Consider the following 13,166-nt stretch of genomic DNA (forward strand, 5'->3'; position numbering starts at 1 on the left):
ACTTTCACTCTCTCAATTGGCGTTAGACATGTATGCTACACCGGTTTATAATTTTTCAGGCTGTAACTTCTCTGTGAACTATTATGCACTTCTTGCGGCACGTTCGACAGACACTTTAAAAAAATATACACAATTATTATTATCATTCACACGTAAACTTTTTTTTCTTGTTGGAAAGGCAGGCTATGGCTTTCCAACTTTCAAACCACTCGTTCCACTGTTCAGAACACAATGTCGCTATCATGTCAGCAAAACTCCCTTGGCGTCTTTCAGGTCCCACTATTTCACTTTTGACCAATAATCACCTAGCACCACGCCAATATTTTCAACCAATCACATTTTAACTTATTTAGTAGACATTTTTTTAAACGTCGCAAATTATATCATTAGGAATTTCCAATTCCCATAAACAAATCTCCGTTTTCGTGTACATCCTTATCAACTAAAAGAATCTAAAAATTGATATGGTTTATCTACTTAAACGCTTCCGTATAATCTATTATCTTGAATGTTGAATTTTTATATACAAAGATTTCTACTTAGGGATTCAAAGAAATTACCCATAATCTCTCTGCCTTTTTGAATTTTCAACAAAAACCATTACTTATTTTATTTACTGGGTTTTTAACAAGACAACTTATTCTATTCATATTTTAAAAGGTTGAATTTATTGGTCGATAAAATTAAATCATATTCTGATATTATTTTAAATATTTTCAACCAAGTCCAAACCACAACAATATATATATATATATATATATATATAACAAGAATAAGGTTAATGCGAGTTATAGTTTATTTTTATGAACGAGAGAGTAATTAGCATAATTTTAACTGGTACCTCCGACCACTCCATGGGCGTGCTCAAGATTAATTGAAAAATTACTTTGAATAATTGTAAAAAATAAATGAATTATTTCAGTGTTATAAAGTGTTATGTGTATGTAAACAAAAGTGACCTCTTTTATCACACACTATATTAGAACTGACTGGCCTACATTAAAAAGGGTTTTAAAAATTCACATTTTTTTTAATTTTTAAAAATTACAAAAGAGAAAAAGAGTTTTTAAAACCGTCTAAGGTATGTTAAATAGATGAATAAAAATATTAATATAAAACTTACAGCTACTTGTTACAAATCCAAATCAGATTCAGAAGATGAACTTTCAGAACCAAGATTTATAATAACTGGCTCGATCATTTTATCAGTAATATTGTCCAGCTTCCACATTTTTTCCTCTTCTTTAATAGTGTGATTTACTGCCTTTTCCCAGTTTTCAGGTTTTACATTATTTACGGCCTCCAAAAATAACTGTTTAACATCATGAATTTTAAAAGTGGTATTTTTTCTTGAAACTTCACTCTTTATCTGTGCCCATACCAGTTCAATCGGGTTTAATTCACAATGATATGGTGGGGATCTAAGTACTGTCATTTCACAATTTTTGGCAATTTCATCAAACTCGGCCAATTCTGCAAGTCTTTTTTAACCACTTGGTTGTGGGCAGTCCTTCTATAAGTCTGGAGTGATAACTTGCATTATCCATTACTATTACACAGTTCTTAGGAAGAAGATCTATCATTTGTTCGAACCATTCTTGAAAGACATCAGCGTTCATGTCTTCATGGTAGTCACCGGTACGAGTTGATTCAAAAGTTAATAAACCACCTTCAACAAAACCGTCTGAACTGCCAATGTGTACTATTATCAGCCTGCGTCCCTTTCCTGATGGTGGGTTTAAACCAGTAGATAAGTTATTTACAAAAGCGTGCCTTTGACTTGTAACAGTTTCATCCTGCCAAAATTTATTTGGTGTATGACCCTCGTTGATCCATGTTTCATCAAGATAAAATATTTTTCTTTTTTGGTTTCTCATTTCCTTTATGGTTCTTAGAAAATGTCTTCTCCATATGATAATATCGCTTCTTTCTAATAAAATAGACTTTCTGGGATTCTTTTTCCAGCGGAAGCCTATTTCTTTTAAAAGTTTCCATAACGTACTTCGACTCATTTCTGGGTAATCCTTATCATCTCGAACTGAGACAAGAACTTTATCCAATGTTGGAAATTCTTGTCTAAAGAAGAATTCATGCCCTTTCCGTCGAAGTCCTTCTTTAAAATCTGTGGCTGGAAGGCAAAAGGGGATTAGTCGATTTTTTGCAAAATAGTGTTATGTATACCATTCGACAGCATTTTTGATTCTGCACAATCTTGGTAAAGAGAGTTAAGTGAAAGTTTACTAATTAAAATATTATTATTGATCAAAAAGGGGTAACTTGGCTACAATTTAATCGTTACGACTGTTTTAAGGATATAACTCTAGATATCTTCTGGAGAGCAAAATAGTAATTACTAGTAAAATGGTATATGTGCACATATTTTCTAACATTATGGAATTAACTGAGAAGCAAAACGATTTAAGTCATGTTAACTTGAGAATTATTTGAAATGTGTGCTAGTAAAAGGCATTAAATCAAGATATCCCCTTTTGCCGGAATGTGATAGAAGAAATATATATGAAAGTATTGCTAGGATATACAAAGTTATCCCTTTTTGCAAGAATACGGTGTCCACGCAAATCATATTCGTGTCAGTTTCTTGTCAGTACTTGTCTAGATTGTGAAGAGAGCACACGCAAATTTTATCAAGGAACGTTCACTACGATGGCAACTCGAAATAACAATTATTATTCCTCCACGGGTGATATAATTGTTGATTATTGATCACTACATTCCATATTTTTTTTTTTAGTAAAAGAAAATGTACAGCAATATTTTGACTCAGACGACAGCGTAAAATACCCGGCCTATGATCACATTCAAGAAGACCACCATAGTGATTCTGACATCGAACAGGAGAAAAATGGCTCAAATGATCCAAATTTTGAAAACAATGAAGAACATGGCCAACCAATGCACAAAATATTGAAACGAAAAGTAGGAAAAAGAAAAAAAAGACAGGTTTTACGAAATACGGGTAAAGGATATGAAACAAACAAAGGAAACGCAATAAAGCTAGGCAGTCACGGTCACTGCGAGATTGTAGAAGAAAGTGTAAAGAAAAAATATTTGATGAACATAGATTATCTCTGTTTCAAAATTACTGGGGAATGGGCAACTACGATAGAAGGGTAAGTTGTATTGCCTCATTAGTTCAAATTTCTGACAAGAAGATTACTACTAACAAAAGTGATACTGATAAACCTTCAAAAAATAGGGAAAAGTGTTTTACATATTTTATAGAAATCCAAGGAGGAAGAATCCAATGCTGCAAGGTATGTTTTTGTGCTATTTTTGACGAAAGTAATAAATTTATAGAAACTGTTACAAAAAAGAAAATGTCATCCAACTGTGGTATTCCTATGGCTGATGGCAGAGGCAGGCATGAACCAAAAAACAAAATTTCCGAATCTAGAATGGAACTCGTCTATAGCCACATATCAAAATTTCCTGAATATGAGTCTCACTACTCACGAAAACATACTAGTAAAAAGTATCTAGTAGCAGAATTAACAAAAGCTAAGATGTATCAAATGTATACCCAGGACATAACATCTGAACCGGTTTCTTATAAAGTTTACTCTCAAACAATCGATAAATTAGGCTTAAAGTTTAAAAAACCAAGCAACGATGCCTGTAACAATTGTGATATTTTTCACAATCATATTAATATCAATAAGACAGCTGATGCAAGGAAAAGCATGAGAATTTATTAGCAGATCATCATATAGAAGCTGAAACTGCTTACGAGTCAAAGAGATTAGACAAATTAAAATGTATAAACAGCAAAAGTCAAAAAATATTTGTATTTGACTTACAACAGGTTTTTCCTACTCCTTACTTACAAACTAATACCGTGTTTTACGTGCCAACGAAATTGCTTCTTGTTTATTTAAGAGTTTTGCTAATTTACCTTTTGAAATGCTTTCTGCTAAAAGAAATGTTAATAAAGAGAAAGAAGAGAGACAATACGACTGAAATTTGCTGGAGAAATATAAAATGGCTAAGATACACCAAGGAATTTGGCATTATTAATTTTAAAACATCGCTTCAGGAATATCAGCCATTTCAAGAAATAAATTTTAGAAGACAAAAAAAAAGATACACCCATCGATATCAAGAACATTACTTTAGATAATTTGTATGATAAGCCAAGACAAATAAGTGAAAAAAAAGTAAGCGATCTTTCAGACCTTATTGAGTTAGTTGATGAGAGTGCAAAAGAATGTTATCGTGGACTTGCCCAAATCCCACGAAATTCACAAGATCTGGATAATACAGCTGACACAGATCCAGACATAGATAATTATTTTAGTGATGACGATTTTTAATAAAATATTCTAAAACAAATATTTGTGTAATTTATTATTTTAAAGAAACAGCTTTCGAAAAATATTTGTGTTCATCAAATTTTTTTTTTCTTCCTGCGAAAGCTATTCTGTTCATATTATATAGAATATATGTTTTTATTTTGTGTTTAGAATGCGCCTTTAATTCTCTTTCTAAGTATAATCTTGATCAATTGTTAATTTGTAAACGTATCATCAGATTGCTGTAGAAACCTACATGTTTAATAAACTTTTTAAAAAAATTTTTATTAAAACGTTTTATTTCTTGTTCTGTCAATGCTACATCCAGAACAAAATATTTTCTCTTGCTTTATTGTGGTTGCCCGTTGTAAGTAGAAATAACTGCAGTTAACACTACAGTGCACATATAATATTAGCCAAGTTACTACCGAGCATAAGGGTATAAATCTACATAACCCCCTTTACCAAGATGATTTTATGTGCATTTCAACTATAACTTGACTTATCTCCTTATGCTTTCTTGAAATAATTAAAAATAATAAATATCCTAAAATATTTTTTTTAATTTATCAAAATATTGGACACATAGATATTAATTTAAGAAAAAAACACTTAAATATATCTAACAGAATGTAAGTCGGATCTAGAAATATACAAACGTTACTAATATTACGTCTGTAAGGTAACAAAAAGACCATATGAACTAAAAATGTCTGTACTGAAAAACTTCCAAATGAGAGTTATCCCCTTTTGCCTTCTAGCCACAGAAATGATATTCTATTTGAAATTTTGGTTTCCCTGGAGCATTACGTGGCATTTGAAAACTACCACATTTCTCTTCTTTAATAACTCTGTAAATCGTAGATTTCCCAACACCAAGTGTACTGCTAACTAACTCAACGGTCTCATCAATACTTTCACATAAACGTTTGTCTGTAAATGATTTAAAACAATTAAATATTAATGTTTTTTCATTAACTGTTAAAGGACCAATTTTTCGGCGTTTACACGGCACTTCCAAATTTTCCATAACACTAGTATACACAATAAACTGCACCTTGCAACTGAAGTACCTACTTTTAGTGAACTGTTAAGAATTTTGAATACGCCACTTGGACCTTCCTACAAAATGGAAAAACCCACTATCACATTTTCTGTGGAAAAAAACTTTATTTTGCAAATAGGTAGGTACTTATTAAACTTTTATTGGTTATATATAACCAATAAAATAAACATCTTACATTTCTTGCAAATTCATTAGTACCTGTTAACCTCCATCACTCCGACACTGGCAACCTTATTTAGGGATTAGTAAACCTCACAACTATTGTATTCTATTCTGCTCCAACCTTTATACCTGGTGGTCATAGTCAATTTAAAATTGTTTTCCTATATACTTCTGTAAACTTGTTGACAAATATCTGTTTTTCATTGAGTCACCCGTATCAACAGTTTAGGGATTTGCATACATAATTTATTGTTTTATCACTCTCTCATACATAAAAATACACTATAGTAGTATAATAGTAAAATAAAGGTAAAACATATCGGCACAGCTCGCAACAAAGAAAAAAAATATAATAAAATATGTGTATAAGATGGAAGGCAACCGTATATACGTATTTCTGACTATTGGTCGTCTTCAGTACGGTGCAGCCAAGTTAGAAAAGGAGCATATTAACTTAGGAAAGGATCACTACAGGAGCAATGCGACCAATTTTTGGCAATATTGTTAGAAGACTCTGAGGTTTCCAGAGCAACAAGTAACACATCCACGGAGGAAGCTTAGCTCTAACTTTATTATATTTTTTTTCCTTTGTTGCGAGCTATGCCGATACATTTTACCTTTATTTTACTATCAATTCGCATTAACCTTTTTCGTACTGTTTGAAACGTTCTAAACGTTTGGCATTCCTTTCCTAAGGTAGCTTAGCTTCCTCCGTGGATGTGTTAGTTGTTGCTCTGAAAAATTCAGAGTCATCTAACATTATTGCCACAAATTGGTCGCATTGCTCCTCTAGTGATCCTTTCCCAAGTTAATATGCTCCTTTTCTAACTTGGCTGCACCGTACTGAAGACGACCAATAGTGAGAAATACGTATATACGGTTGCCTTCAATCTTATACACATATTTAAAACTGAAATACAAATAAACTTTTACTAAAAACGGCAACGTGAAACTTCGTCACTGGAATAATCTAGAATAATCCAAATACTTCCAAAGTCTTTTCGTTATTTTTTCTTAATTCCGTTTTCTTGTCCGTTGGAACATTTCAGTTACCGCTGCCAAAGATATATCAAATATTCAACATCTGTAATACAAATACCCTTTTAATTATCTCTGTGTCTTGGATCATTGTCATCTAGTATTATTTTGCAATCTAAAACTTATTTTTTATTCGAATTTAGATATTTGTATTGCGTTTGTATGTTTAATACGGTTGAGAAGCCAAGTTATTATCATATAATTAGTCTGTGATTGCCACTGAAATAATAAAATGAAAATGACAGAACACATTAGTGCGCTCTTGATAATTAAATTATAGATAGTATCTCGCTGAATTGAGAACACCCCATTTTTGTTTTATCTTCTAATTTGTGGTCATTAAACACGCTCTGAAAAGTATTTGACAAAATAAATGAAATACTCTACAAAAAGCAGGTACCAAACGTTTTAAAAAGTAATATAACTATAATTAGATCCTTTCATTTTACGTTTTGGTTGGGTGATTGGCGCGAAAATTGCTTGATTTGTTTAATTAGGAATTATCAACGCGCGTTATTTCATGCGAATGTTTAATATTTTACATTTTACTTCTAGTAATTTAGCTAATTTCGTAGAAATCTGCAGCTATTTTCTTATGAATTTTACTTTGGGTTAAATGTATATAGAGCGATTAATTTTTGCGATAAAGTCCGGTATATTTGTTATTGTAGGAGACACCAAAAAAAGTTATTTACATTAATAGAAGGTAGCGGTCAGATTAATACTTTAATATTAGTTACAAATATACAGAGTATTTATAAAGATATGTTTTTTTTAAATAAAACAAAGTTGTTTTGTATTATACAAGGTATTTAAAAAGTATAAACAAAAACAATAAAAATCGTGAAAAGTTCAACACCCTGTATAATTAAAAGGAAGTAAAAAACCAACAACCTGTTATAGCCATAGTTTTAATTTGCACCCTGTATTTTATTTCATAAAACATTATAAAGCCAATGACATTTATTTTTTTTTATTTCTATACTTATGGTTTTGAAGATATTTTCAATTGTAGTGGAAAAAGGGGTATTTAGTAAATTAAATTTATTATTTTTATTTACTGTTCTATTCATAAATATCAGATATTTACTATCTACTACCTACTATCTACAATTTCAATAGAGAGATATGAACAAAATGACTCATCTCTTGGCCACCTAGATCACCAGAATTAAGTAAATCTACTTCTTCTTCTCTGGCAATATTAAAGATCTAGTAATTCTGATATAATCCAATCTTAGTTAATTACCTAAACGCGAGATCCCACAAGTGGTTCGACAGAAAAACGAATCGTAACGAGAGACTATTGTGTGGCTATCTCGAAGACAGGCACAACATCTTTGTGAAAGGACCAATGGAAGCAACATGTTTTCACGGAGGAGATAAACTTTCTACTCATTTGGACATAAAAATTTTACACAACGTGGGTAACAATATGAAGAGATGGGAAGATGAAGTCGATGAGGATGCCAGGAACTGCCTGGGAACGCGTTCATGGAAAACAACAGCGGTAAATAGAGATGGTTGGAGAAGCCTGTTGAAGGAGGCCAAGGCCCGATTTGGGCTGTAGCGCCATTGGATGGATGGATGGATGGGTAACAATATGAAAAAAAATTATTAAATGAGGGCGATTTAATACAAAACCTAATCTTACTAACCCTGGTAGTAATAGAAATAGACTATAGACTATAGAAATAGACTATTTACAACTCCACAAGAAGAAAAGAACATGTTGGCAAAACTTCAAAAGAATTGTGGGTGAAAACATCGAAGCAGTACCCACAATAAACACCATAGCAGATCTAGAAGAATATGTGGTAAAATTAGAGAATACAATCCAAAATGCTATCGATGCCACATCCAAAGAAGAAGAAATTACAACATTAAAACGAAGATTCAGAGACATCAGTAATAAACTGAAAGATGTTATTAAACAGAAAATTAGAAAAAGAAGAAGAGCTAACAGAACAAGAAATCGAAAATGTAAAAGAATTGCTAACGAACTGAATAGGGAAATCAAAAATCAATTAGAAAATCATAAAAACGAAAGCTTGGATAACTATATTAAAGAGTTAAACCTAAACAATGCTGCATTCTAAAATATTTCAAAAATATTACGGAAATATAGAATGCTAATTCCATTTCTATACCTAGAGAATGGAATTTTATACACAGATAAAGAAAAAGTGGAAGTATTAAAAGACACGCTAGAATTGCGATGTAAAAACTACTACCATTCCAACGAAAACTTGAAATTCACAGAAAACGTAGAAAGAAGAGGAAAAATTCTAAGAAAAAAAAATTGACATAATAGATATAACACATATCTCCACCAAAGATATATGTGTCAGATATGCGAAAACAACTGATAAAAAAACCTCACGAACAGAGCACTCAAAAACCTGCCAGCGAAAGCGATAGTCCATCTAACTAAGCCTAAGATATTTCCCTGACAGATGGAAGGAGGCTCATGTCATTATGATTGGAAAACCAGAAACAAATAAACCTTTTTATAAAATTACAGACCAATAAGCTTATTACCATAAATAAGCAAAATTGCAGAAAGAGTAAAATTAATCAGGCTCAAAGAGGAACTCGAAGCAATAAGAACCATACCAGAAACACAGTTCGGGTTTAGGACCAATCATTAGTGTGAACTCCAGGTACTGCGTTTAACTGAATATAAAAGGAAATAAAAGCGTTCAACGAAAAGATGTATTAAGTAGCCGTATCATGAAGATTTGATCTGTAAAATGAACAAGTATAAATACGGTAAAGCGATGACATATCTTTATGCATCATGTATAGCCAACAGAAGGTTCAGAGTTTGAATAGGGCTAACCCTGTCCGAAGTAGTAACCATGAAGGCAGGAGTACCGCGAGCGGTGCGGCAGGGCCTTATTTGTACAACATCTATACAGCAGTCACACAAAGTGATCCCAGATCATTATCAAGTTTATACGCAGACGACACGGTAATAGCTGCCTACAGCAGAGATTCAGATATATCCACAAATCATCTACAAAGAGCTCTAAATTGACTACAAGCTTGGTAAATACATTAGAAAATGGCAATAAACTCTAGGCCATCTTGAACCAATAAAGGAGAGGCAAAACATAGAATTAACTGTATTTAACACCACAAATCGAAATATTTAGGCAAAACGCTTGACAAAAAGGTAACGTTCACAGACATGTGAACCAAACTGTTGCCAAAGCCAAACTACTAAGAAGTCAACTCTCTTCATTAATAGATGAAAAAAGCAAACTAAGTTTTTAAAATAAGATCAAAATGTCAAATAGCATAATAATAATAGGAAGAAGATCCAAACAGCCCAAAAGATTATAATCAAAGAGGCCCTGGGAATACCTAAGTACTTACCGTCAAGGTACGTATTTAGAAATTCACAACAAAAGAGTATTCTATGAATGATGACGAAAACGCATACGCAGGACGAAAACGCATACCATATATTCAACGTCCTGAGAAACCATACCAACAGGATATTAAGAAAGTTGCTATAACAAAAATCGAAGGACGATAGGCAGATGGCTTAAGTAACAATTAGCCGCATATATGGAAGACCTACAGGACTAAGGAAGAATGAGATAGCCACTCAATAGTCGAACGAAAGCAGTAATAGAAATAAAAAAAAAGTGCATTGCCTTTATTTATTTTATACTTTATTTTATTTATTTTATTGTATTTATCTCATTGTATTTTATTTTATTTATTTCTTTTTATTTTTATTTTATTTTACTTTAAACTATTTTAGTCTTTTATATTTCATTTTATTTATTTTACATTATTTTATTTTATTTTGAGCATTGTTACAGCTAAAATACTTTCCGTTACAGCAATGTTTATTCCAGCAACAACATCATAAGATCAACTGAATACTGATTCATGATTCACATCCTTTTATACATCACTCCACGCATGATTTTCACACATTTGGTATGACATTTTCAATTATGAGATTTGTGGTTTAATTCCAATTATTCATAGATCCAAAGATTTCCAATTATTCATAGATCTTGGTTGTTAATTCCTGCTTCTTTTAGTATCTGCATTTGCTTGAGGTGCTTTACTCGACCAAAAGCTTCCCCCTAATGCATCTTTGGAATAAGACTTGTATTAAGAACAAAGCCTCTCTCGTACCAACAGCATTTATAAACCCTAACTGGTTAAGGGAAGTTTGACTTTCACACAGCTTGTTAACTCTCTTATGGATTATCTTTAGAAACAATTTTAGTAGACAACAATCTTTAGATCTGGTTTCATAAATTTTAGGAGAACTTTATAAATAGGATAAAAAACAAGTACAAAAAAGTAGAAATTTTATACCACGATGTAATTTTTTTTTATAAATTCACGAAGAGTGGGTCTCTCTCTTGATTCGTGATTTCGTCCAATATTCATAACAATTTTTCTCCATTGGTCTCTATTTTCAGCTACTCTGAGAGCTTCACAGAATCCAACTGAATTTTTAATCATCGGACCATCTAGTTGGTGATCGTCCTCTTGATCTTCTCCCCGGAACGTTTCCAGAAACAATTAATCTCTACAAACTATCGTCACCTCTGCAAACCACGTGATCAAAAAATTACAGAATACGTTGGAGACATATTCCGGAAAGCCTTTTTTAATCTCGAGTTGGTTTAGAATGGAAAAATTTGTTCTATCAGCTGTCCAAGGTATGCGCAGCATTCTTCTCCAGCACCACATCTCAAAAGTATTAATTTTTTTATGCTTGCGTCCGCGAAGAGTCCAAGTCTCTGTCCCGTATAGAAATTTTAAGAATGAAAAGGCATTCACCAGTCTCATCTTGATATTTTGAGAGATCGATCTATCTTTGGAAACTTTAGTTAGGCAACTCATCGCATTTTTTGCCATACCAATACGTCTCCGAACTTCTGCTTCACAGTTACCACCGTTAGTTATACTAGACCCGAGATAGACATAACATTCCACTATCTGGTATTCCTCTAACATGTTTATCAGTTGAATAGTGTGGAATCTGTCGACCACCATTATTTTTTTTAGCTTTATTGATTTTCAGACCCACTTTAATACTTTCGTACTCAACTCTTCGCAGAAGATTAGACATTTCTTGTCCGTTTGCTGCTATAAGTGTAGTGTCATCTTGCAAATCTTAAACTGGAGATTTTCCTACCAGCCACTGTTACTCCACCAGCCCAACTATCTAAAGCCATCCTCATGGCATGTTCACCATAAATATTGAATACATCAGGTGACAACACGCATCCTTGTCTAAGAGAAGGGTGGACAATTTAGGGCAAATAAAAAGAATGAGAGGGAAGAAAACGCAAAAATTATTCCTGCAGAGAAAATCAATGCACAAGAGAGGAGAATGGAGACCAGGATAGACATGAAGTCGTAACAAAGTAATTAAAGAAGTCTTAACAATTATAAAGCTTGGAAATTAGAAAAGCGATATGCAGAAAAAAAATGAATGATACTAATAAAAAAATATAAACAAGATCTGTGAGTATTATACGTGAAAATATAATAAAATAATTATAATTTGTTATTTTCTAGATTTTCAAGGCCTTTTGCGCTAAAGTCATAAATAAACTTTTGGTATACCTTTATTTGTTTATTTTGGTATTCTGCTCGAATTGTTTTAAACGCCCAACTCATTCGAGGATATTTTTAATAATTAAAAAATGGAATAAATCCAATTAAATGGATCCACATTTATAAAGAAATGTGGGAAATTCTTTCTCAACACCAAAAACATCCAAAAATTAAAAACGCATAGCTTCAGTTTCAGTTTGAAATATTAGTATCAGAGAATAGAAATAATTATTTTAGGTATTTAATATAACATAAAATATAAACTATATTCTCAAACAGTGGATACTTATAAGAAACATACACTTATATTTTTATTATGGTTCTCAAACTAGGATCTTGTTGCATATTTTACACTAAATTTTGTCTATTTTTTTTTGAAAAACTGCTTTATTTTCATCAACTCTCTATCTGATATATTGACAACTGTTGTTGTATTTTTATTGTATATTATAAAGTTGTTTGTTTTTGGAATACCGATGGATAAAAGACCCAAAAAATAGAAAATACTTAACTTCTTATATTACTTAATTATTTAAGAAAAGTAGAAAAATAATGTTTATTGTTTTCAAAAATTAGTTTAACTTACTTGTGTCTTTGACCTATCCTATTTGAGTTACTTCCAATCAATATACGAAACACACTTTAAAACACAAAAATAGTGAATTGAATGTGGCGGTAATATTACCGTGACCGCAATATTCAGTCGCAGAGCACACCGTTTACCATCAACGCCGAACACCATAAGATTATGGTATCTACTAAATCAAATAACAAGACGTTTAAGCGTCCCTACCTTCGAAATAGTCCGGGTGATTACTACTTGCAAAAAAGACTGGATTGTAAGGATCAATTTTACGAACACAAAATAAGCAAGAGTTACTTCAAAATGTTAATAGACTTCCTTAGCCTTCATAAACCCAAGTGACGTGTAGGCGCACGCCAGTCATTAATTCTTGTAAATAAATGCCAAACTCATTGTTTATTATTTA

The 13,166-nt window shown here is 32.0% G+C and overlaps 1 protein-coding gene across 2 annotated transcripts in view; it reads right to left on the reverse strand.

Annotated features, from left to right (window-relative positions):
• LOC140440055 (uncharacterized) overlaps nucleotides 1-12,940 on the reverse strand; it is a 30,436-nt gene extending 17,496 nt beyond the window's left edge. Inside the window, exon 1 of one of the 2 annotated variants that reach the window (XM_072530302.1) lies at nucleotides 12,764-12,940. The gene's annotated coding sequence lies outside the window, so the exon portion shown is untranslated. The remainder of the gene's footprint in view (nucleotides 1-12,763) is intronic. The other variant, XM_072530301.1, reaches the window with a different exon arrangement.
• Between the last annotated feature and the right edge of the window lie 226 nt (nucleotides 12,941-13,166).

The sequence above is a fragment of the Diabrotica undecimpunctata genome, chromosome 4 (genome assembly GCF_040954645.1).
Source record: "Diabrotica undecimpunctata isolate CICGRU chromosome 4, icDiaUnde3, whole genome shotgun sequence".
Classification (NCBI taxonomy): domain Eukaryota; kingdom Metazoa; phylum Arthropoda; class Insecta; order Coleoptera; family Chrysomelidae; genus Diabrotica; species Diabrotica undecimpunctata.